Source organism: Pipistrellus hanaki (genome assembly GCF_964339955.1).
Source record: "Pipistrellus hanaki genome assembly, chromosome: 13".
Lineage (NCBI taxonomy): Eukaryota > Metazoa > Chordata > Mammalia > Chiroptera > Vespertilionidae > Pipistrellus > Pipistrellus hanaki.
This window is the reverse complement of record NC_140515.1, coordinates 49,738,976-49,763,524: the sequence shown is the minus strand read 5'-3', so window position 1 is coordinate 49,763,524 and position 24,549 is coordinate 49,738,976. Positions and strand designations below refer to the sequence as shown.

General features: G+C 41.6%; 1 pseudogene across 1 annotated transcript; it reads right to left on the bottom strand.

Moving 5' to 3' along the window:
* Nucleotides 1-12,899: 12,899 nt before the first annotated feature.
* Nucleotides 12,900-13,649, bottom strand: LOC311631463 (thioredoxin-dependent peroxide reductase, mitochondrial-like; annotated as a pseudogene). Its single transcript has one exon. The product of its transcript is annotated as a thioredoxin-dependent peroxide reductase, mitochondrial-like (transcript).
* Nucleotides 13,650-24,549: the final 10,900 nt, after the last annotated feature.

Sequence of the window (24,549 nt, the reverse complement as noted above, 5' to 3'; positions counted from 1 at the left end):
GCCCTTGTATCTAGAATAGTGGCCAGCAAGTAATTGGTGTTCCTTCATTTATTTGGAAAATTCAAAGGTGAATGAAAATGAGGTCAGAAAAGAAGGAATTCTCATCATTTGCAGCAACCTGGATGGAATTGGAGAACATCATGCTGAGTGAAATAAGCCAATCAATGAAAGAGAAACACCACATGACCTCACTCATTTGTGGATAATAAAGAACATTATAAACTGATGAACCAAAAGATAGATATAGAGACAGTATATCAACAAGTAGACTGTCAAATTACAGTGGGGAGGGGAGGAAGATCTGGGGGAGATAATAGATCAACCAAAGGACTTTTATACATGCATATAAGTACAACCAATGGACACAAAACTCTGGGGAAGGAGGGGATGTGTGGGAGGGAGGGAGGGGGGCAAAAAAAATAAAATCAATAAAATATATTAAAAAAATAATAATAATAATAAATAAAATAAATAAATAAAATAAATAAATAAAATGAGGTCAGGAACTGAGAGGCCGTGGTATTGGATGAGTCATCAATATGGATGCTGAAGACACTAAGCATACTGACAGTGTTAAGGAGAGGAATGTAAGAGTAAACCAGGTACTGTACTGAATTCTCCCATGAATGAGAGAGAAAGGTGGGGCAGCCAGAGGACGATGCAGCACCGAGTAAGAAAAATAGCATTACCAGATGGCATGTAGCTAGGATTGTAACTCAGGCCAGTATGGCTCTAAAGCCTGTCAGATTCTCCACCCTGTCAAGCAGCTCCTGGAATTGTGCCTTGCATATATAGGCTCACTAACTACTGGATGGATGGGTGGGTGGGTGGGTGGGTGGATAGATGGATGGATGGATGGAATGATGATTGACAAAGCACCTATATGGTTCATTTTCATTTTTTCCTCCTCATTTGTCCCCTAGCTATGTCTTTTTGTTGCTCTGCTCTGTTTTGGCATGGGTTTTTTATTTTTTTAATATGATCAACTTCTGATTAGCCATGATAATTGAAGAGGTCAATAATAGAAATAATTGAAAACAGAAGGCAATCCAGAAATAATTTCTACTTAGTTTAGAGATCTTGTTCATGCCCTTTTAAATAGCAGATTTACCAGCCTAATTATATTTTACCTTGGCAGATATTAAAATTATTTTTCATTCTTTAAATGTACATGAATTGATGGTGGGTAACATAAAGTTGGCACAAGCTGGATGGTAGGAAAAGACAAGCTGGGATGCAAAACTTCAGGGCAGAAGATTCATAAGCTTCATTACTTCAGTGAGTGATGAAGAATTTATTTATAACCCCAGAAAGAGTCTTTTCAATTTAATAAGAAATAGAGTCATTTCTCTCTGGATGTTTTTCTATAGTATAATCTGTAAAGAGATATTATTCAGAGTCTCTTCAGAATGATTTTAACTATCCCCTTCCCTTAATGGTAGGAACATTCTTACCCACCACCTGTGCTAGGACCACTGACATGTTCCCATAACCTTATCACCACGAGGCTGTGCCCCCATGACTCCCTCATGGAAAGTCAGAATCAGGGAGGGAGGGAAGGAGCTGGCTCCACAGAGAGCCTGTTGGACTTCATACTTTTATTCCCCACGGCTCCTGCCCAGCCCAACGGCTAGACCATGGTATAGGCTCAATGAAGATTTGCCAAATGTCTATTATAAATCTGGGTTGGCCTTGTGGAGTTAATGTCACCTGTTGTGGTGGTTGTTTAAATGGGTTGCATTACCGGAATGCGCCAGCCAGGCCCAGAACAGGTATGATTCCGACCTCTCCCTGCTCCTTGAAGGTGAGATCTGACAATGTGTTCTGAGACACTCATTAATTCACTACTCTCAGGCTAATGGGCAAAGAGGAGAAGTTGCCAGGACCATGGCAGCTGATGGTGGACACTCTAGTACAGCAAGGCTTTGTGGGTCCAAAGAGACTATCTGTAGGGGTTTGGGGATGCCTAAAAGGCTCTGGGGCATCAGCAGAAGTTAAAAGAGATGACAGGGTGTATGCCAGAGGATGTTCTATCTGGATAGCATACAATTATTCCTAATCACATTTTTTATTTGATCAAACTTTATTTTTAGATTGAAAATGAATCAGGGTGCACACCATATTGAGGGTTGCTCCTACTTGGTTCCAGACCTCTAGAAGCCCCTGCCAAGCCCCTCATCACTAAGTATTGTTGATGGCAGAACAACAGCCTCTGTCACCCAGCCATTCATTAGTAAGAGAGATGATCCAGTGAAGAAAAAATGATGGACAAAGCTATGGCTGACTTGGCCAAGGAATGAGGCCAGGTCATGGCATCCTTCATTTTTGTACCTGTGTTTCAAGTCCTCCCTAAATTGCTCCTTTTTTCCCCTAAGATGGGCAGAGGGACACCACACCTCTACCCTCCTGTTTTGTTTGGTCCCTTCTTTCTTTAAGTTTACCTCTTCATTATTTGGCTTCTCTTAGATTACCCCTCTCATCATGGCCAACCTCACCAAACAACACAGCGCACACATGGGTAACTGTATAATAAAGGGGGCAGAGCAATAGATTCCCCCGACCATGACTTTGTGGGGAACTAGCATAGGGGCAGGAGTGGGAATGGAAAGAACTCGGAGTTTGGAATCAGAAAACCTGCATGTAGCCTTCCACTTACTGGCTGTCCTACCCTGGAAAATCCCTTGCTCTAAGACTCGTTCCTTTATTTATAACCTGGAGATAATAATGCCCATGAGCAGATGACATCCTGCAGGCATCGGAAAGGCTGGGCTAAATTATAAAACCAATAAATAATATATGAGGTCAGTTGTGCAAATGGTACCACAGAGACAAGATGTTTCCTGAGCCAGCTGAGCAGAGAGAAACAAATTAGCTTCATTTGAATCCATGGTATTAATTCAGAACAACAATAACATCAACGAAAGAAGTGTCCCATCAGAAGGGGGAAGGAACTCCACTTGGAATGCAGAAAAGCGAGACTCAGAAAGGCAAGAGTTGAGAGCCCGCAACCCAAGAAGGGGAGACCCTGGCCCTAAGAGTCCACCACCCTACTGGCTGCCCAACTTATTATCCCCATGCCATTAAACACTGGAATTGTGGTCCATTCTCATCGGGGAAACTTAGGTGAATGGATTACCACATGGTTTTCCCATAGGGAGAGAAGGATCTAGTCACGTGATAGGTCTGTTCAGTCTTCTTGACAAGTTCACCTCAGTGATTCATTTTAGGAGATTCCATGAGAAAGCCGTTTATGAATGGCCCAGAGCTATGTGCTGCACTAACATCCTCCAATGCTGACTTCCATGGGGCCAGGTTTGTCTATTATCCATAACATCTGGGTCTATCGGCCCAAGCACCTCAATAGATCCTGGAAGTGGAGTTATTGAGACAAGACGTGCTGGATGCAGGAAGAGCCATCTCTTTGACCGCAGTCCCAGTTTGCCTATGCTCTCTTAATCCATTCTCACACAGGCACACCATCGGTTCATCTCTGGTTCAGCTAGTCATTTGCCTGCTAGCTTTAATCCCATTCATCTTTAAGAAATGGAAGTCTGGTTAAAAACCCTGCCAACAATCAGTTACTTGGCCCACTTTCCAAATACTATTCTAATACTCTTCTCGAATCTGTGGCAATCTCTCTTACAACTCCATAACGTCTTTTCTTGGGCTCTGGCACTCTAATCTTTTGAATAACCTTGTCAAGTTCTCAGGAGCAATGAATTCTGTTTTTGTACCACATGAGAACACTTTACAAAATATTGTCTCCTCTCCTGGATCCTGCCCTTGACTTAGAGCTCTCCTTCGTGATTCGCTATAATTCAATTTTATTGAACCCTCTGGGAATTCATGTGTTATTTAAATTGGATCAAGGCCTAAGACCAGAGTTTGGACAAAAGCAGCTATAGTGTGACTCAGGTCTGTATTTATTCATTTATTCATTTAGCAGCTACTCAATACCTACTAAGCTATGTCACATGGCCTGTGCTGAGCTCTAAGAATGGAGACATTAGAAAGTTGGCTCTTGATGCAAGACTTTGGAGCCTGAAAACCAGGACTCAGATCCTGCCATTGTCACTTACTGTTTACTTAACCTTTCTGAGCTCCTAGTTACTTAACCTTTCTAAGCCCTAGAATGGAAATAATAACATTATCTACTCTAAAGAATTTTTGTGAGCATTGTATGGGAAAGGTCTTAGCAGAATGCCTGCCACATACTCAATGAATGTTAACCATAAATCCTATTTGTCATCAGCAGCTTCTGACATGGCTCCCAATGATCCTCACCTCCTGATCATGTCCTTGCATACATTCTGCCTGATTTGGGACATGCTGGTCCTAGTCTCTTGCTTCTAACCAACAGAAACAGCAAAAATGAGAAAAGATGTTACTTCTGTGATTAGGTTACAAAAGACTATAACTTCCATCTTGTTGGTTTCTCTCTCTCTCTCTCTCTCTCTCTCTCTCTCTCTCTCTCTCTCTCATTACTTGCTCTCTTTGATGAGACAACCACTTGACAAGTAACTGAAGCTGATCACAAACCAATAGCTAACAAAGACCTGAGACCAACAGACACTGAACCACATGAGTAAGCTTTGAAGTAGATCCTGGTTCAGTTGAACTTTGAGATAAATGCAGCCACAGGTACCACCTTGACTGCAGCCAAATAATACTTCAAGTTTTGGGGTAACTTGTTATGCAGTAATAGATAACTAATACACTATTATTATTAGAGTTTGAGGGAAAATGAACAAAGAGTGTGTGACAGGAGCAATAAGAAAGGGTATGGACAGGAGGTACTTGAGCAGCCAAATAATTAAGAGGTGAGAATCCCATTCTAAATACTTGGGGCTTCTCATGGAAGCAATGAGAAGTCATCAGATGTTCTTTAAGCAAAATAGAAACTCACATCTTTCTTAAATATTAAGACAAATATGGAGTCTTTAAAAAAAAGTATTTCAAGAGAAAGAGCCAGAATGCCTTCTTGAGCTGGTATATTATCCGGGATTTAAAACTGGAAAACTTCCAGAGAACTGCGATCTCTTAGTTTTAGCCCCTTCTGCTGTTAGGCAAATCAGTTTGGGATTGATATCACCAACTTTAATGGTCAAGAAAAAAAAAGCACGAAAGTGAAGTTACTGAAATAAACATTTTCATTAACTTCAAAATCAGCCAGCTCAAAATCAATTAAGTTTGTAATATCCTTATTGAGGACATGAGCAGTGAATTAATACAGTGAAAATGAGGTTTCAGGAATATAAAGAGTCAGACTTTTATAAATAAGTTTTGATATTACAGTTTCCTAAATCAATAAAGACACATAGGTTTTTATTTACACACCTCTTTTTAAATCCTGATCCAAGACTTCACATATACCTGCCCTTGGACTAATCCCATAAATCAGTTTGAAAGTGGCACAGTTTTTGCACAAGAGCCATCATATCTATGTATCTAGATCTTGTCATAATAATACAAAGGGACTGAGATAAGAATATGGTCTATAAAATATGTAAAAGGAAAATATCTCTGAATTATTCACTGTAAGAGTCAAGTCAAAGGAAAAGGCATAGGAGATGAAGAACTGGTGTGGAAAATGATTGCTAACTTAGAATCCACAAAAAAAAAAAAAAAAAAAAAAAAATCCTATACCTTACTATTAAAAGAACATGTAACAGTTATGTCAGAGTACTTCACACATTCTTTTTTTATTTTTTTTTATTTTTTTTTTTTTATTTTTTTTTTGGCCAGTACTTTTTGAGTACCTACTATATGATGGGCCCTGTGCTAGGCACCTGATAACCTTCTGCTTAATACTGGCAGATTTGTTTTTTGTTTTTTTTCTTTGAAGGCATAAGAAGACCTAATATAGGAGGAAACTCTCAATTAAAAGTAACCAGAGTCATGAGCATACCCATTAATTTGTTAAATCGTTGTTCATTTCACCTCTTTAGGGCTCGTGAAAAGAATGAAGGAATTGTGCTCAATTATCTATAAAATTGCCTCCAATTCTAAAGGACTCTGAATCAATAGCCCCTTGAATACCCAAATTCAGATCATTCTCAAACTACAGTAGAGTCCTCCAGAGTTCACGACTGAAAAGGAGAAGGCTCTATCTCACCATCTTCATAGCCCACTTCAGGAAACAAGGGTCCCTAAGAACCCCCAGGACCTAGCTTGGTGTGTTCTGTCACCAGTGTTTGGCACTGCCCAAGTAATCTCATAGGATTTTTGCTCAATACAGCTGCTGATGGAGGAGACACTTGGAAGCAGAAGACCTAGAGCCAGAACAGCCACTTCCTCTTTATCCTAGAGATGGGTCAAGTGTGGTCCAGAGAGGATCAGTGACTTGCCCTTAGACAAATATACACCAAGACACTGAGCTCAAGTCTCTCATTCCACACAACTGGGCTAGTCAGGCAGAATCCAGCCTGGGTGAGACCAGCTCTAAGCAAAGTCTCAGTGGAAAATCTGAACAGAGAAAGTGATGACAACCAAAAAAAAGGCAAAACCTATTCCTGTAATAGCCCTGATAATTCCTTCTAAGACTTAAGGATCCCTTACTCCAGTTTTCACCTTTCTCCTTTTAGTGTTGTTCACAGCAGCAGGTCAAATCTAATCTTTGCAGATTCTTCCAAGGGAAGTAGTTGGGAGAGGAGAGTGATGTTAGCAGATAAGCTGGAATTAGTTGAACTGATTCCTTGGGTATGTAATGTACTTTACTAAATCAGAGATAATGAATTCCACAGAGAGTACATGAGGGGAAGCAAAACATAAGCACAGTCTAATTACATTTCATTTCAAGGGATGCAAAGGGACAGCCATAGAAAGTTCACCTTAGAAATGGCCTGGTCCCCTGACTGAACAAATGGGAATACTGGCACTCATGGTTTGACTAACCAACAGTGGTCACCACTCAAATCTTCTTCATCCTTTATTTTTTTTTAATACATTTTTATTAATTTCAGAGAGGAAGGGAAATGGAGAGAGAGATAGAAACATCAATGATGAGAGAGAATCATTGATCGGTTGCTTCCTGCATGCCCCCTGCTATGGATCAAGCCCCCAACCCGGGCATGTGCCCTGACCAGGAATTGAGCCATGATTTCCTGGTTTATAGGTCAACACTCAACCACTAAGCCACACCAGCCAGGCTCTTCTTTGTCCTTTCAAAAGCATTTTAGTTTTTGAGAGCCATCCTTCATGCTTGCTAGGGACAGCATAGTTGTAGCCTGTGTGAAGAGAGAACTTCCTTACAAATGGAACAAGGACTTGGTTACTAAGAAACCAATTGTGTGCTGCATTCCCTGGAGTTATTTATCACCCTGATGGGGACCGTCTGTGTCTCAGAAATTACTGAAAGGGGAGAGAATGTACTGAGAGACCTCAAGAAGAACCCTTGAAATACAGACATACTAGGTTTCAAGTGTCTGCAAATTCTCTGCCACTACTCCCTGAAGAAGGTGAAGGCTAATTCTTCCTCCACTTAAAAGCAAGCTATACTTGGGGTTTTACTTCTAACAAACAGAATGGAGAAGAAGTGATGCAATGTGACTTATGAGAGTGGGTCATGAAAAGAATAACTTCTACCTGACTCTTACTCTCTTGACTTGCTTGCTCTGGGGGAAGCCAGAGGACCCGCAGCAGCCTAAGCAGGATGTGGCCTGGGGAGCATGTGGCCTCCCACCAAGAGCCAGCACCAGCTTGCCAGGCATGGAGTGAGCCACCTGGGAAGTGGATCCTCCAGCCCCAGTCAAGCCTTTGGATGACTTCTGCCTCCACATAACACTTTTTTGTCCACTGTTGGTTAGTCAAATATGAATGCCAGTATTCCCATTTGTCCAGTTAAACCTCGCCCGAAGATATTTTTCCATTAATTTTTGGAGATACTGGAAGGGAGGGGAGAGACAGAGAAAGAGAAGAAAAACATCTATGTAAGAGAAACATATTGATTAGTTGCCTCCCACATGTGCCCCCACCAAGGCCAGGGATTGAGCCTGCTACCTAGGTACATGCCCTTGACCAAAATCAAAGCTGGAACTCTTCCGTCTGCAAGCCAAGGCTCTATCCACTGATCCAAACCAGCCAGGGCTCCACATGACATCTTGATGGCTACCTCATAAGAGACCCTAGCCCAGAATTGCCCAGCTTGGCCACTACTCATTTATGAAAGATCATAAATATTTTAAGCCACAAAGTTTTATGATATTTTGTGACAGAGCAATAGATAATACAGTATATGAGTCTGGTTCTTAATCAATTTAGGAAGATCCCAGCCTAAGATGAGTAGAGGATCAGAAGAGGTTGGGAAAATGAGAAGAGAAAAGAAAAGAAAAAGGGGAAGAAGAGGGATGGAAGGTGAAAGGGAGAAAAGCAACCTCTGGTCTTCATTTATCTCTTCCTTCTCTGGATTTTTGTCCCTCGTTTGCTTTATGCTCTTGCTTGTTCTCACGTATACCAGCTTTATCTCACCATTTGGCCAACTGACTTCTTAAGACAGAAAGAAGACTCATATTTCTTCTATGTTCTTCATAATGCCTGGCAGTGCCCTATACTAAGTGAACTAAGACCTGTGTGTAAAACAGGAAGGCCAATTTATGACTCAATAGCAGGAGGAACATTCTAACAGAGTTCAGCAAAAAAGTTGTGCTGAAACCTATATAATTTTATTAACCAATGTCACCCCCAATAAATTCAATTTTTACAAAAAGAAAGTTGTGGTGGAGCATGAATTTCAGATGGGGGCTGAGCCATGGACAATATTTTGTGTACTCTGGTACCAAAAAGATTCTTAGAGAATGTAGAAAAACTGTTACTGTTACTATTACTTGGGTGCCCTCTAATTAACCACACCTCCAAGTAGTTATGTCTTTGTTTAGGCCCCTATCACACTGTCTCTGAACTTGGCCATGTGATTACCTTTGTCCAATGGGACATGAACAAGCATGACACAAGTAGAGGCTTGATAAGCATTTGTATATTGAAGTCTGAAACACCCCTCCTTAGAACCCAGCTACCATGCTGTGAGGAAGCTCAAGCAGCCATGTGGAGAGGCCCACATAAAGAAGAACCAGGGCCCCCAGCCAACAATGCCAGCTGAGCCTTCAATCAGTAGGCAGCACCAATTCTCTACCATTTGAATGATGCTATTTTGGAGCTACCAGTCATCTCAGTACTCCAGCTGATACCACATGAAGTAAGAAAATTGTCTATTCAACCCACAGAATCATGAGAAATAAATTGTGGTTGTTGTTAAATATTGAGTTATGGGGTAGTGAGTAACACAGCAATGGATAAACAAAACCATTGCTGTGTTACTCACTACCAAATCAGCGAGGACCATTTCTCAGGCCACGCAACTCTCTCAGCCATGGCTCAGGAACGGGCCTCAAACTAGAGTGTGTCTATTTACAAAGCCTGAGTTCTTTCTACCACTGCCTCCAAAATCGTGAGAATCAACGAATATGAAAGAACGTAACAAACTCTCAAGTGTCTTGCCATTGTTCTTTCTGATACAGACATCAAGGGCTGCTATTGTCTTGCTTCCATTTCTGCCTCTAATTATTATTTTTGCCTTGCATTTCCTTCTGTTTTTCCATCTTTCTTGTTAAGATCTCTTAACTACCTAGGGCTCCTTCAAGCATCACTTGAGGCCAAAGGCACTGCTAAACCCTAATATAGCATATTCTTCCCTAGGCCTGAGTTCTGGACTCAAGCCACAACCAAATGGCCTTGGAAAGTTACTCTCTGAGCCTTGGTTTCCCTATCCAAGGCTCAGAGAGTATGGAAATCCCATCATGTTTCATAGGATTCCTGAGAAAACCCAGGAAGAAAAGGGATAGAAAACCTTTACCTCTGACTAAGTCTAGAGTTCCCAGGAATGTCTCTCCCTTTCCCCCTCTCTCTTGTACTTTTAGCTGCTCATCCATAATGCATTTCCCTGCACTCTAGCCTCTCTACCATGACAAAACTCAGTCAACTCATCTGCTCCTCACTAGAACCAGGGAACAAGCAGGTCTAAATTCTAGATGGAACATTTAAAATGCTTGCCAAAACCGGTTTGGCTCACTGGATAGAGCGTCGGCCTGTGGACTGGAAGGTCCCAGGTTCAATTCCGGTCAAGGGCATGTACCTTGGTTACAGGAATATCCCTGGTGGGGGTGTGCAGAAGGCAGCTGATCGATGATTCTCTCTCATCGATGTTTCTAACTGTCTATCCCTCTCTCTTCCTCTCTGTAAGAAATCAATAAAAATATACTTTATGAAAAAAATAAAAAATAAAGTGCTTTTGTGAATTGAGATAATGTGAATAACCTAGACCCTCTACCCTTTCCAGAAAAGTAAGTAATTATGTTAATTTTCCATGACCCCAGAATACAAGAAAACAGAACTTTCACTCCAAAGATAGATGACATTTTATGACAAAACAGTAATGAGAAAGGAGGAGAGAGGAATGCAAGTAATAAGAAAATATTCCAACAATCTATATTATGAATATATATGTATATTTATATCTCAGCAGGCCCTGTGGAGTTACAGATGAGCTAATTAAAATGCTTATGCTCTTAGCAATGATGTTTATTGAAATCATTTTATAACCATCTAAATTGAGGTTTGTTTTCAGCTATAATGCAATGCTACCTGAAATATTCTGACCTAAATTATTTATGTGTCTAAAAATACATTGCCTTTCCACATTACTGACTTTGTGGATATAGCAAAGGATGTGGAAATTTTTGGTGAGCCCAAGTGGCTCTCACAGGTTTTCCCTGAAATTTTTGTGCCTACTAACTTAGGTTCTCTGACTCCCAGTGTAATCTCTTTGCATCACACCCTACCAAAACAAATGCATAAATATGGTTGGAATGTGTAAAATGAGGGGCCCTGTGAATGATCAAGTAAATTTTGAGAAAGAAAGAGATCCCTGAACTCAGCTCATAAAGATGAAGATTAGTGAAACATCCTGATTCTCCATTCCTCCACGGAAAGAACTCTCCAAGCTGTGCCTGAAAGCCAGAGCACAAAACAAGAAATAGAAACCACTCTAGGTATTTCAAACTAAAAGGTATTTAATACATTAACTATTAGGTGCTCACCAAACTGTGGAAGGGCTGGAGAAACAGAAGGTACAAGCATACCACAGACTACTGAATTCAATGACAAATTACAGAAGCTGTGGCCCAGGCTTTAGGAAACTGCTGCCATCCTCCATACTTCTGCCATAATTGCCTTGAAGTACCCTTGAACCTCATGACTAGACCCTGAGCTGCTGAGCCCGGCTTCCATAGATGCCTCTAAGCATGCACACTTTTGTGGCCCTGCTTTGCCAGGAGCAACAGCAGTAGGACTCTCAATCACTTCCACCTCCCAGTTTTGCATGAGGCCATCTAATCGGCAGAACCCAAGCTATTCACAGAACACTGTCTGCAAAGGAGTCTCGGGAAAGTGGTGTATTAGCTTTCCAAACTCTACATCTGGAAAGAAAATAAAATGGCATTTGAGCGTATAAATTCACCATACCTACCACAGTCTAACCCTCAGCACTCATAGTCCAAATACAGCCTTCTACACATTTTTAATCTTCCAAGCACCAACAGCAACAAAGCTGAACCGAACATAAGTGACTATCTCTCATACAACAGAAGCACCTCATCTCTTTCCAAAAGGGGAGAGCCAGTGTCCCATCTAGTGCTAATGGATCTTCATTTTCCTTCCAGTCATCACATTCCATCCTGGTATGCTGTAATCTAAGCATGGCATTGGCCAGTTACCCAACCAACAAGACTGAAATTTTCAAAGAAAGAGGCTAAAAGTAAATGAATTGATAAACATATAAAGAAAATTGATAAACATATAAAGAAAATGGGAGAAGCTGCTATAAATCCTTGTTTCTGCAACTGGGAAGACCAGAAATGGACTTGGAACTTTCCTACACTACTATTCATGTTGCCTTCACTTTCTTTTTTATATATATATATACTTTACATTGAGTGCTTCAGAAAATATAGCTACAATGATTTCAAAATGCAAATCTTGGATTAAATGAATATCCTCTATAATTATCTTCAATCAATATTTTTAAATATATGCAGTCCCTAGGTCAACTAACAAATAAAACAAGCAAAATAACTGTTGAAACTTCAAATCTCAGGGATGAGGAGCAGGCTTGATCAGGTAGGTCACTTTGCCACTGTGTTTTTTTAAATACATGATTCACATTGTTTTAATCAAATATAGCTCCACTCCAAGAGTTAGACTGCTGAAGCTAAAACTTAAAGCTGTGATCTTTGTTTCCTTAAAATTTTTTTCAAAAAGAAAATTTCAGGCCTCTTGATCAGAAGCTTCCGCTACTTGTCCTACACTGTTGTACACTGAGGCTCAGGCAAAGGCCAAGAAGAGAGTTTCCCATTGAAGACATGATCAAAGAAACAGGTGAACTAGGCAGTCTATAAACTAGCTAGCCATGAAGAAGTTACCAATAAAGGGCTCATGTCAGTAACTGACGATGTTTTAAATGCCTTAGCCAATGTTACAAAAACAAAACATTTAGAGTATTATTTATGAATGCAAATATAATTGACTTTTGCTTTCTATACATAATCATCTTTCTTTAATATATTTTATTGATTTTTTACAAAGAGAAAGGAAGAAGGACAGAGAGAGTCAGAAACAGCGATGAGAGAGAAACATCAATCAGCTGCCTCTTGCACACTCCCCACTGGGTATGTGCCAGCAGCCAAGGTGCATGCCCTTGATTGGAATCGAACCTGGAACCCCTGAGTCCACAGCCGGACACTCTATCCACTGAGCCAAACCGGTCAGGGCTACATAATCACCTTTTGAAATGCTAAAAACGAGCTCCAACTGTGGTTCTGTGGAGAAGCTGCAGGTGTATGTAAGAGGATCTACAGATTTACCTTCTCCAAGTATTCTTCGGAAGCAGGAGGATGCGGCTTGGCCATAGGAGGATCTGGAGTCCAATTTGCAGGGCAGACTTTTCCATGGACTTCCACACACTGGGATGCTTTCACCAGGCGGAGGGGCTGCTCCACGCTCGGGCCCACTGGGATGGGAGGTCACTGACACTCAGATGCCTGCTGACTCCATTGGGGTCATTAGGAAGAGGCCTCTTGGTGCAAGACTAGGACCTTCTCACAGCACACCGTCGTCTCGGGAAATCAGCTTCGTCAAATCTGACAAACGTGCGATGTGCCTGTGGCCCAACCGGCCATTCCTCCTCGATGTGTTGAACCAAGTGAGAATGGAAACTGCGACAACTTCCCAGTTCATTCACTGGCTTTGTCACTGAAAGCAACCATCTCTGCGGGACACACAGCGGTGAAATCTGGGGGACAGAAGAAGAGCACCAAATACTTCCCAGCGAAGTCATCCAGGCTCAGTTCTCTGAACTCTCCATGGACATGGGCTGTACCCTTAAAATAGGGTGCGTGCTGGGTGGAGCGGGGGAAGGATATGGGGAGCTGGTGCGGCTAAAGGCCAGTTTTGCTTGACTGGAAGCAGACCATAATACATTGGTCCAGAATGTTCTTCCAGAAGCACAGGCCTAAGGGCTGCAGAGGCAGAGATGCCCCAAGGAATGGCACTCACATGTGGGCAGCTGTGACCCGGAGCAACCTTTGCACTGCAACAGCCATCTTCCGTGCATGCTGAGCTCCAAGCGCTGAGAGGCAGGGGCCGGAAGGGGCGGGGCCGCTCTTGCGGGGGGGGGGGGGGGGGGGGGGGGGGGGCCGGGCATGAGCTGGAGCCCAGGCAGGCCTATGTTGCCTTAACTTCCTTCTTTGTTTGTTTGGGTTTTGGGTTTTTTTAATATATATATTTTATTGATATTTTACAGAGAGGAAAGGAGAGGGATAGAGAGTTAGAAGCATCAATGAGAGAGAAACATCGACCAGCTGCCTCCTACACACCCCCCACTGGGGATGCGCCCGCAACCAAGGTACATGCCCTTGACCAGAATCGAACCTGGGACCTTTCAGCCCGCAGGCCGAGGCTCTAACCACTGAGCCAAACCTGTTTCAGCTGCTTTAACTTTCTTTTTTTCTTTTAATTTTTTTATTAAGGTATTATATGTGTACATATCTTACCATTGCCCCCCCCTCCACCCCATTCCCATACATGCCCTCACCCCCCAGCATTTTGCGTCCATTGGTTATGCTTATATGCATGCATACAAGTCCTTCGGTTAATCTCTTATCTCCCCCACCTCTCCCTAACCTTCAACAAGTACCAGTTGCTTTATCTGGTGAGAGTGCTCTATTAAGACCTATGGCTACAGCTATAGCTATGTGCACACACGCACACACTCACACGCATGCACACAAACACACACACACAAGAAAAACGGTGGGGCAAAAGTAGATTTTTTTTTTCTTTTTCACAGTCTCTCTTTGTTTATAAACTTTCTAACAGAAACAGCTTCTAAAAAAGGAACTTACTTATTGCCACAGAGATCCTTTGCTCTCCAAAATTAAAACTGCCAAGTGGGCAGGTCAAAAACGCAGTAATGGCTTTCCGCTAATAAACAGAAGAGGAGAGAGGTGCATCTGTGTGCCCCTGGGTGCAGAAGCCCAAGAGTCAAATAATAGATGTCAGGACTATGTGAGGGCAGAAGAGGAATCTTTCCTTTTATTTCCCTGGAGACGGCAGCTCAGAAGTCTGGAATTAAAGGTGACAAGCCCAGGTGTCAAGTGGCAGATTAGCTTTGTTCCAGAGATCCAGCAGGACTAAGGGATTTACACAGAGTGACAGTTTGCAGGCAGTGGCTAGTACCAAATGCCATCTAGAGTTCTTGCTATCGTAAAACCAACTTCTGGGAGAAACCTCAGCAGGAAGCCTGAACATCAATAATGACCACAATCATAGATTGTAGTAGGCTGGGTCCTCTGTGAGCCTCTTCTATTTAGAAAGTTTAGCATTCATCCAGAATCTGATCAGAAACTCCAATTCCACTGACCTAAGACATTTTTCAAACTAGTCCTGTAATCTGAGAAGTCTGTTTCCTGATTAAGATTTTGTTTGACAACTCTGGTTGGTGTTATTCAGTGGTTAGAGTGTCGGCCCACATACCTAAGGATCATGGGTTCAATTACCAGTCAAGGGCACATACCTGAGTAGCATGTTCGATCCACAATTGAGGTGTTTGGGAAGCAAGCAATTAATGTGTCTTCTCTTACCTCTCTCTCTCTCTCTCTCTCTCTCTCTCTCTCTCTCTCTCTATCTCTCTTTCTTCTTCCTTACCTTTCACTCTCTTTGAAAAAAATCAATGGAAAAAATATCCTTGGTGAGGATTAACAAAAAACAAATAAAATTTTGTTTGGCCAATGCAATCCACTGCCATCTCTAGGCATGGGAAAGGTAACAGCCCTGGTCAAGTGATCCATAATCAGAAATAGGGAATTGAACCAGCAGCATAACTTGCCCCCTTGGCCAACTGTTCTACTGCCAGAGGAAACAGAGACTGTCATTGCATGCAATGACAAGGGAAACCTCACATCTACAAAGCCTTCCTAGGTGGTAATCCCAGGTGGCTCAGGCTCTGCTCACCTGCCTGCCCTAAATCACCTCTGTAACTTTAGGTTAGCAACCCACCTCCCTGGATTATAATGTGTGAAGTGCTGAGCAGGGGATAGATACCTGGTTCCCTATAAGGACCCAGCCACCTCCACATTTCCGTAACTCTACATGTTATGAAGTATCTCCACCTCCACTCCTTCAGCTCCTCCCCTTCAAAATATTTTATTCTCTCTTCTAGGAATGCAAATCTGCTCCTTTAAGAAATATCGCATAGGAGAAGACCCACACCCAAATCTGGTTTACTTCTTTCTTACCACTGGCAAAGTTAATATGAGAAACAGTCCATGGCAGCAAATTAGGCCACTACTTAATGGCCTGGAATTCCAATTAAAGGAATGAGCTTTATGAGGCTGCCTGTAAAGCAGTGGGGAGGAGTGTTTGACCTAATCTTGGATCCCAGAAAGGCCACCTTAAGAGAGAGGGAAAGCAATTGCCCATCAGATTTGCCGTGGGCGAAAGGAAGCCATAAACTACTGGGAGGTGGAGGCTCGTTAAAATGGTAATGCTCCTGTCTACCAGGAAAGCACTCCCTGGACACCTCCAGAAATGAAATGAAATTTGGAACAATAAAAAAAAAACGAGCCTTTCCTCCCCTCATCCCATCTAATTATTGCCATCTGATGTAATGATATGCAATGGGACCCATTAAATCTGGACTCATCTCTCCTGAGTGTGTGTCATAGTTCAAAGACACCTGCAGAAAAACAAAAGACCTAGAATCTCAATTATAAAAGCTATTAGATAGGCATGTCAGGAATAGTCAACAGATCTCATTCCCGCTGATCCTGTCTCATATTTTATTGGGAACTTCCTGAAACACTAACCACCTCAAGAAAACCACACAACGTGAAGTTGGGGAGAGAGGGGAGGAGGGATACAATCTGTAGTCAGGAATAGAGGAGAGGGCTTGGAATCAAGACTCAGAATAAAGCATAGAATCGGGCAATAAACATAAATCAGAGAACTTACAATATCTAAATTCATCATTCTTTCCCCAGTGACCCGTCACCTAATCAATATCCAAAGCCAGAATTGAGTAGTTAGCCTTTACTTCAAATCTATCACTTTCACTCAACAAATATTTACTGATCACCTGTTCTGTGCCAGGCACTGTGCTGAGTACTGGAGATACAGAGTGAATGCTTCCATCTGTTAAGTCCATTGGTCCCCTGGATATCTGTCTCTGATGGTGCTGACAAGAATCAGATTCTTAGATAAGAAATGGCAGGTCAAAATGTCATTAGGGAAAACTCTCAGGAGATCCACCTGAAAGCAGGGAGAATGACAGGATTGGGCAGAGAAGGCCTCCCACATTACAGTTACAGCTAAGACATCAGCTGATTCTACACAGAGCTCTGGAGATCAGATAGCCCCTTCAATGTTGTCCCACAGTGAGGTCTTCGTATCCCCACATGAGGATACATTACTAGCCATGAGTGGATCCCTAGGAAGGAGTGTAACCCTAGACAAAGCGGTTCCCAGTTGCTGAGGGTAATTCCCAGAGGACATAGCTAAGCCATGAGCACCAGAATTTCCCAGCCTAGAGAGGGAACCTGAGTGGAGCACCACAGTATCTACAGCAAGATCCCCCATCCATCCCTGCCAACCTGAGTTGGTATTTAGGACGTCTTATCTCAGACTCTTCCCTGCCTTCAGTCTGGTCCCTTCCCCTGATCATCTTCTAATTTGTCATTTGAAGTATCCTAAAAATCTGAGTTGTCTTTAAAATAACACTGGGATTCCCAGCTGAAGACTGTGAAGGTCTTCAGACATATTACTGTAGGATTTCAAAATCTCTACTAAAATATTTTTTCTAGTTTCATTTCAATTATTTTTACATTTTTAATATAATTATATTTTGGATCATTTGTATTTCCACTTTAAAACCTGACATTTTATTCACTGTCCTCATGGGCTCCAGATAGTACTATCTTAATTTCCCCAGGCAATATCATTGTCACATTGAGAATGGTAATTTTGCTTCCCAAAACAACTTGATCTGACACATTGAATTCATTTTTTTTAATTTTCAGTTTAGTTTGCTATTTTATTTTAATATGATTTATAAACTTTCTTTGGTTTCATAGTTGCATATGACATGTATATAATGGTTTTATAGTTGTCTATACTTAGGTAAAATTACAATGAAGTCATTAAAGTTAACCCTGGGAGATTCTGAGACCTTCTCACCAAAAGACAAAGTGGGAGTTGTCTTAAATCACTCAAGTCATGTCCTCTGTGAGCTCTCATGGTCTGATCCCAGTTTAACCATCCAACCCCAGCCTTACACTGCTCTCAGCAGACAGAAGGGTAAGAATGTTGTTATGTTATACCTAAGTGAACTGCAGCCACTTTTGCCTTCCAGTGGGGAAGGGCTCTGCATTATTTGTGAAATAAGGAACTAGGCACTTGCTCTCTGCCATCTTGCTAACAAATGCTAAGACTAGAAAGGAAATGACAAGGTGAAAATTTCAAAGCCCCTCCTACATCTTCACTTCAATGCCAGGTAGGCTGGTCCACCAATCTCTCTTCTGTTGACCCTTTAGACATGAGTACACAGACGCCCCTAAACTCCAGGGAATACATATAAAGGCTCCAAAGAGTGTCCTTAAATTACCTGTCCCTGGACATAACCATCCTCTCCTTTTTCCCCACGGGGATGTAGTAGAAAAATGTCACAGCACTCTATCACATTTCTTCCAAGATATTCTTTCACTCTGTCTTTTCCAAACTCAATCATGTTTCATCCTCACATTGAGGGTGGATTAAGGATCACAGCACTGGTTCCCAATTTCCTCCTTCACCACCTAGCATAAATGGTCTAGCACCTCCTTTTAGAAAGTAGCTGTAGCATCTATTATTTTGTGATGAGATTTTTGCAGCCTCTACTGAAACTAAGATAGAAAGAGTTCTATTTTAACATTCTGTTAACCGAAGTGTAAATTCTATAAAACCTGGGCATAAATTGAGAAACAGAAGCCTGTTCTCTATAATTAAATAGCAGATTTTTTTTAAGAAAGCTTAAGATTCCTTTCTTTAACAGAATGAGAATTCTGTTTCTATGAGGACATAAGACCCTGCCATGAACAGACAGCATAAGAACTCCATCACATCATCTGGAAAAAGAAAGTTATACTAAAATGATGTGCAGTGAGAGAAGGAAAGGGGATCATTTGAGCAGAAGGTAATTTCCTGGTGGGCTGAAAAGGAGATGACAGATACAGCAAGAAGAACTCAACATACAAGTAGCACTTCCACACACAAAATGGCTTCTAATGATGCCCAAAACCGAGTAGAAAGGGAGTTATGGCTGGGTTTGAGATGACAGGGAGCAAAATCGACTTGGAGAAGTATGTGCACAGCAACCCTAAAGAAACAAGTCTGCACAACAGATGTTTCTCTGCACAATAAATAAAGAAATTGAACTTCACAGGATCTTTAACACACAACTACACCCACTGGGATAAGCAAGACCCTTGACTTCCCTGAAATACTTATCTGAGCCGTAAACATATTCATTAATGAAAACGTTTCACAGTTCCTAGAGAGTATTCATGTGATTTGTTTTGTTTTGTTTTGTTTTTGTTTTTGTTTTGGGGGGGACACATTTCTGTGTAGTTAGTGTCTAACTTTCAGAGCTTTGCAACAGAAGCAAAGGACATTTAACTCTATTTTTCTAATTGATGTTTTTGTTCTGTTGATGTTACAATGAACTGTTTGCATTCAGTGGAAGACACTTCTGCTACCCCATTGCTTTGTGTTTCCAAGAAGAAACAAGAGTCTCACTGAGTGTGGGCCCTAAGTCAAAGAATCCAGTAAGCTAGGAAAAAAGTCTTGAGAGTTGCAACCCGATTTCCATTATTTTGTAGTTACATCATCACATCATCATTTTGTAAGTCACAGGACAAGTGACATATCCAGAAATAATATATATTTTCTTGCAAAATACTTTCTGAAAAGAGGGGCATGCTTCAAATGGAGACTCCATCTCCACATGTATTTCTATGATGGTGAAGAGGAAGGAAGATGGAGAGTCATACACCAGTCACCCATGTCACCTCACTTTTCATTGGACAAAACAAGTCACATGGCTATGCCAACTTCAAAGAGAGTGGGAAAGCTCAGTTTTGCCATGAGCCCATCTTTGTGGATCCTCTGCAATGAAGGGGATATTGAATTTCACCTTATTATTTCCTTGTGTGGTACCAAATACTACTGGCAAGAAGGTTCAAAGTCTTTTCCAGCCTTGAAACAATAGTCTCTCCTCATCTGAAGTCCTCCATTCAGTTCCTTAGCCCAATGCAAATCCATTCATCTTTCTTGCTACACTCACTCCTAAGTGATTTCTCAAACCTCTAAACCAAGTGTATATGATGTGGGCACTTTCATCAGAAAGTTTCTGCAGCTACCTCATTTTGATGTGTTTTTCCCATTGCCCAATTAGACAGCAGGCTCCTTTAGTGCAAGATTCCTTCTTGTGCCTGAGAAAACCATCCAGGAAACAGATAGTGGGTCACGGTGTGGGCGGCCCATGGGAAGTATAGCTTCACATTAAATGCAGACAATCATAGTTTTTAGACCAACGTTTCAATCAAGTATATTATTCACAAAATGAATACGTAATCATCAAGACCAGACAGGTTATAATTGTCCTCAAGTATACATTTAAACTGAACTTCAGAGCCACGTGGAATAAACTCCAGTTCCTTCACTATGAGAACAAATAGCCTCCATGAAAAGATCTTTGAAGCAGTTTGAGATGAACCTGGTGAATCGGGTCTCTAAGACTGAAACAAGGATTTGTGTCTAAGTGATTTATCGAGGGGGTGCTCTCAGAAGAGGTCTGTAAGGAAGTAAGAGAGCAAGACAGAGATGAGGCAGAAACAAGCAATAATCAGGGGCGTGTACCCTGAACTCGGTCCCACACAGAGCTCTAGAACAGGAATTGTACTTGGAGTCCATCCTACCTTAAGACAAGAAAGAGGAGTTTTGTAAACTGCCACCCAAACCCCACCAGTCCTTATTGCGTGCTGCTCCAGCACAAGGGGGGCACCCAAGAGCAATGCTCAGGAGAAGACTGCCACTGGGAGCCATTAGCAGAAGCACCCATAGCAGCTGGAAATTGGTGAACCAACCTCGTAAAATGAAACCCAGGGAAGCTGGCACCATCATTGCTGTGTCCTGAACACCAGACTACACACAGAGAGGCCTTAGCATCATCCTTCACCTCCAAGGGTACACCAGGATGAGCAAGTGACGCAACATGACTAAGTATGCTACCGCTTCACTTCCCTGTGAAGAGATCCTCAATAAGTAGGTTTGTTATTTAGAGAGTCACTAATGTGATATCACTGTATCAGATGGACTCTCCTCTCTGATGTTCTTCATAGGACTACACCTGGCTGAGGTCATTCTGACCCTGATATTCCACCCTCCTTGCAAGGATGACAGCAGAGAGCTAGAGGTGGGAAATTCTGTGGAAAGTGGAATAAATTTTGCCTCAGGGCAGCCACAAAGGATTAGCTTCCATCTCAGGGCTGTGGTGAGGGATGATATTTTGAGAGAATGCCTTGAATTGATACCTCAAAGGGCTTCTTTCAAAGGGATGATTTATACATCACAAGACAAAGAGGATTTATATTAAAGAAAATGGATTCTTTTCTCCAACTGTTTTGAGGAAGATGGATAGCTTCCTGTAAACGGTAGTTCCGTGTCTGTGAGCTGAGTGTTTCCAGAAAATTACTAAGGTAATGCTGCCTCTGGGACCCTCTACCTTGTCCCTGTCACCACCCACACTCTGTGTGTGTGTGTGTGTGTGTGTGTGTGTGTGTGTGTGTGTGTGTGTGTGTGTGTAAAAGAGGCTACAGAGACAGTTACCTAACCAGACTGCCTCCTACTAGGCAACCCTCCAGAGAAAAATCCATTTTATCCAAACTATACATGTATAGGAGTTAATGATGATAATGATGAAGGGAAATTTTAGCTTATTGAGCAGGAAGAGTAGTTGTTGTTTACTTACCCAATTCCTCCAGCAAAAGTACTGCTCTTGTCTACTAAGAAGCTCATTATAAGTGTCATTCTCCATATTTTAAATAGCTCTGATGGATTCCTACATAATCTTTATACCAGTTCTGTGTACATGTGATGAAGAAAATCTAACAGAGCCTAAGATTTGTCCAAATGTGAGTAAAGGCCCTAGCAGGTTTGACTCAGTGGATAGGGAGGGCATCAGCCCACAGACTGAAGGGTCCTGGGTTCAATTACAGTGACATTCACCCAGTGTTGTGTCAGTAAGCCAGGTCAAGGGAAGATAAAAAGAAACACTCTGACTTGTAGTACTTGCTGATTTCATGCTCTCATTATGGCCAACCACAAACTATCAATATGAGGTCACCAAACAAGGACTAAGAAGAGATGCATGTGATCAGTTCAGGAGTCAGAACAAGATGGCTCTGGATGAGCATAATCAGAGGCACAAAAAGCTGTGTGAAACCATCTGCTCCTGCCTTTGTATCTCCCATCTGCAGATACGTAGATCCCCAAAAGGAAACACTTTCAAGTCCCTTTTCCTGAGTGCAGAAAGTAGCATCACTGCCGTTATGAGGACTTGTAAGTACAATGAATACACTGAGCCCATCTTTGTCTAACATAGGAATAAAGCTCCTTAAAAATCAGGTCTATGTGTTACCCAATTCTGTGTGACTCCTATGCCTAGCACAGTACTTTTCCCATGGTCCAGCAATTTCCCTAAAGTGTCCTTGCTCTGTACTCTCAATTATTTAGTTCCCTAATCCATTTGTGTTGGTCCTTGAGCCATCATCATCAATCCACTCTGTATGAGTGAATCCTATTCATTTGAGTCATGTTTTTGTTTTGTTGAATTTTGGGGAGTGTGTGTGTGTGTGTGTGTGTGTGTGTGTGTGTGTGTGTGTATGCGTTCTACGAAAATTCGAGTCTTGCTTCCTTCTAGATCCCACTCACCATCTTTAAGCAAACACAGCCAGGAATCCATTGTTACCATAATGAATTCCAATAGTTCTGCAGTGACAATGGGTCTTTGAAGCTCCGTGATTATTCCCACAGCTCCAATAGATTCTTCCCTATCTCTTACTGGAAAGTCTAGATGACTTCCCCAGGGACAGATTTTTCTCACTTCTGCGATATGCTCTTACTGTCTTTATTGCTTATTTATAACCTTCTTCTGCTTTCCTAGCAGATGAGCAACAGAATGACTGTGGAAGATCTTCTGGCCATAAAATATGTTAAAACATATTCAAAGGGCTCTGAGAATTATGATTTGAAGGAGAGATTATGATAGTTACAGTGAGAAACTAATTGAAGAGGGCAGCTTCGTTTACTAAGTAAGGCAAATGTCACTGGACTAATCCATGTTTAGGAATAATTCTATCCCCATCCCTTACATCCAATGAGTATTTCCTATGGCTGGGCAATTTTGCCTTTTAAAACTTTAGTTGCCTTATTTGTAGAATTGATATATTGATGAACTTTTTTAAATTTAGTTTTTGTGGAGCTAGAATGAGGTAGTGCACCACTTTGTATTTTATGTGCACTACCTCATTCCAGCCTCACAAAAACTAAATTAAAAAACGTTCATTAATATATCAATTCCACAAATAAGGCAACTAAAGTTTTAGAAGGCAAAATAATTTGCAGTATCGCCCCGCTAGTAAATAAAGGATCTAGGGTTAAAACCAGATCAATCTGACTCCAAAACCCAAGCCCAGTGCCTTTATGTATCTCCTTTAACCCAAACCTTTTTATAATAATATTCAGGAATTTCATGGAAACCTGTTTAACATTGTAGCTATTAAACTACAAGTCTCTCAGTTGTAGAGAAAACAAATCATTTGTCTTTAGTTTGTTATGTTCAAGTCTGCAAAGCAGCTTTAGGGGCCTGGAAATGAATTCTAGGCTGCCCTCAGAAGAGAGTGACTGAGTTATGAAATGTGAGCACTCCATTTGGAAACTAATGCAAAGATCTAACAGAGGACACTTTAGCAGCACAAGCCAGAAAATTCTTTTCATTACTTTTTTAAATGTCCCTTCAAAAAAAAAAACAAAAAAAAAAAAACCAAAGGTTTGTGATCCAGACAAAAAGAAACGCTATATGACAAATATCATGAGTTTTTCTCCAAGCAATGTAAAGTCAGTCCTAAGGCAAAAACAACAACTTTTTGCCAATTACACAATATTTTTTTATTTATCTGAGAGAAGGCAAGTGTGGGCCAGGAGGCACTGGTCCCTTCTCCACCAGGAATTCCCAAGGACAAAAAAAAGAGGGTAGCGACAGAGTCACAAACGGCATCAAAATCAAAGGTAGGTCACAATCGACCCGTTGGGAAATCTTTGCATCAAGCTGTCTTCGGGGGCATGGAAATGAAGGCACAATATAACCATCACACTCATCTTTTCTGTCTCTCTCCAAGCCAAAAGCTTTATTGGCAATGGTAGTAAATGTAGGACAAATGCCTCCTTGCCCACCTTGCAATAAAGTTCCTGCTTTGTAATAAAGTTCCCCGAGTGTTCTTCATGGAAAATTTCCTTTTTTCCGTTGCTTTTATTTTGTCTTCTTACTCTCGGTGGTGACATGTTATGAAAGGGCTGGTTGCACGGCTAATAAAAGCATCGCTTCTCCCGTGTCTGAGGGACTGCCGTGGTCTCCAGGCTGCTGGTGGGTTAATGCAGCGCCAGATCCCACACAGCCCTGAAAAATAACAATAATGTGATTTAGGTCTAGTGTCATTAAACTTGATTTAGCTGAGTGAGCTCATGAAAATCCATAATTAACTAGCAAAACAAGAAGACAGATGTTTCTGTCAGGAAATCAAGAGAACCTGGTCTTCTGCTTGACTGCTTTTCTTCCTATTACCTAAGGCCCTAAGCGAATGCACACCTCTCGCCCTATTCATAGTCAATTGAAACAATACCCCCAGATAGGAT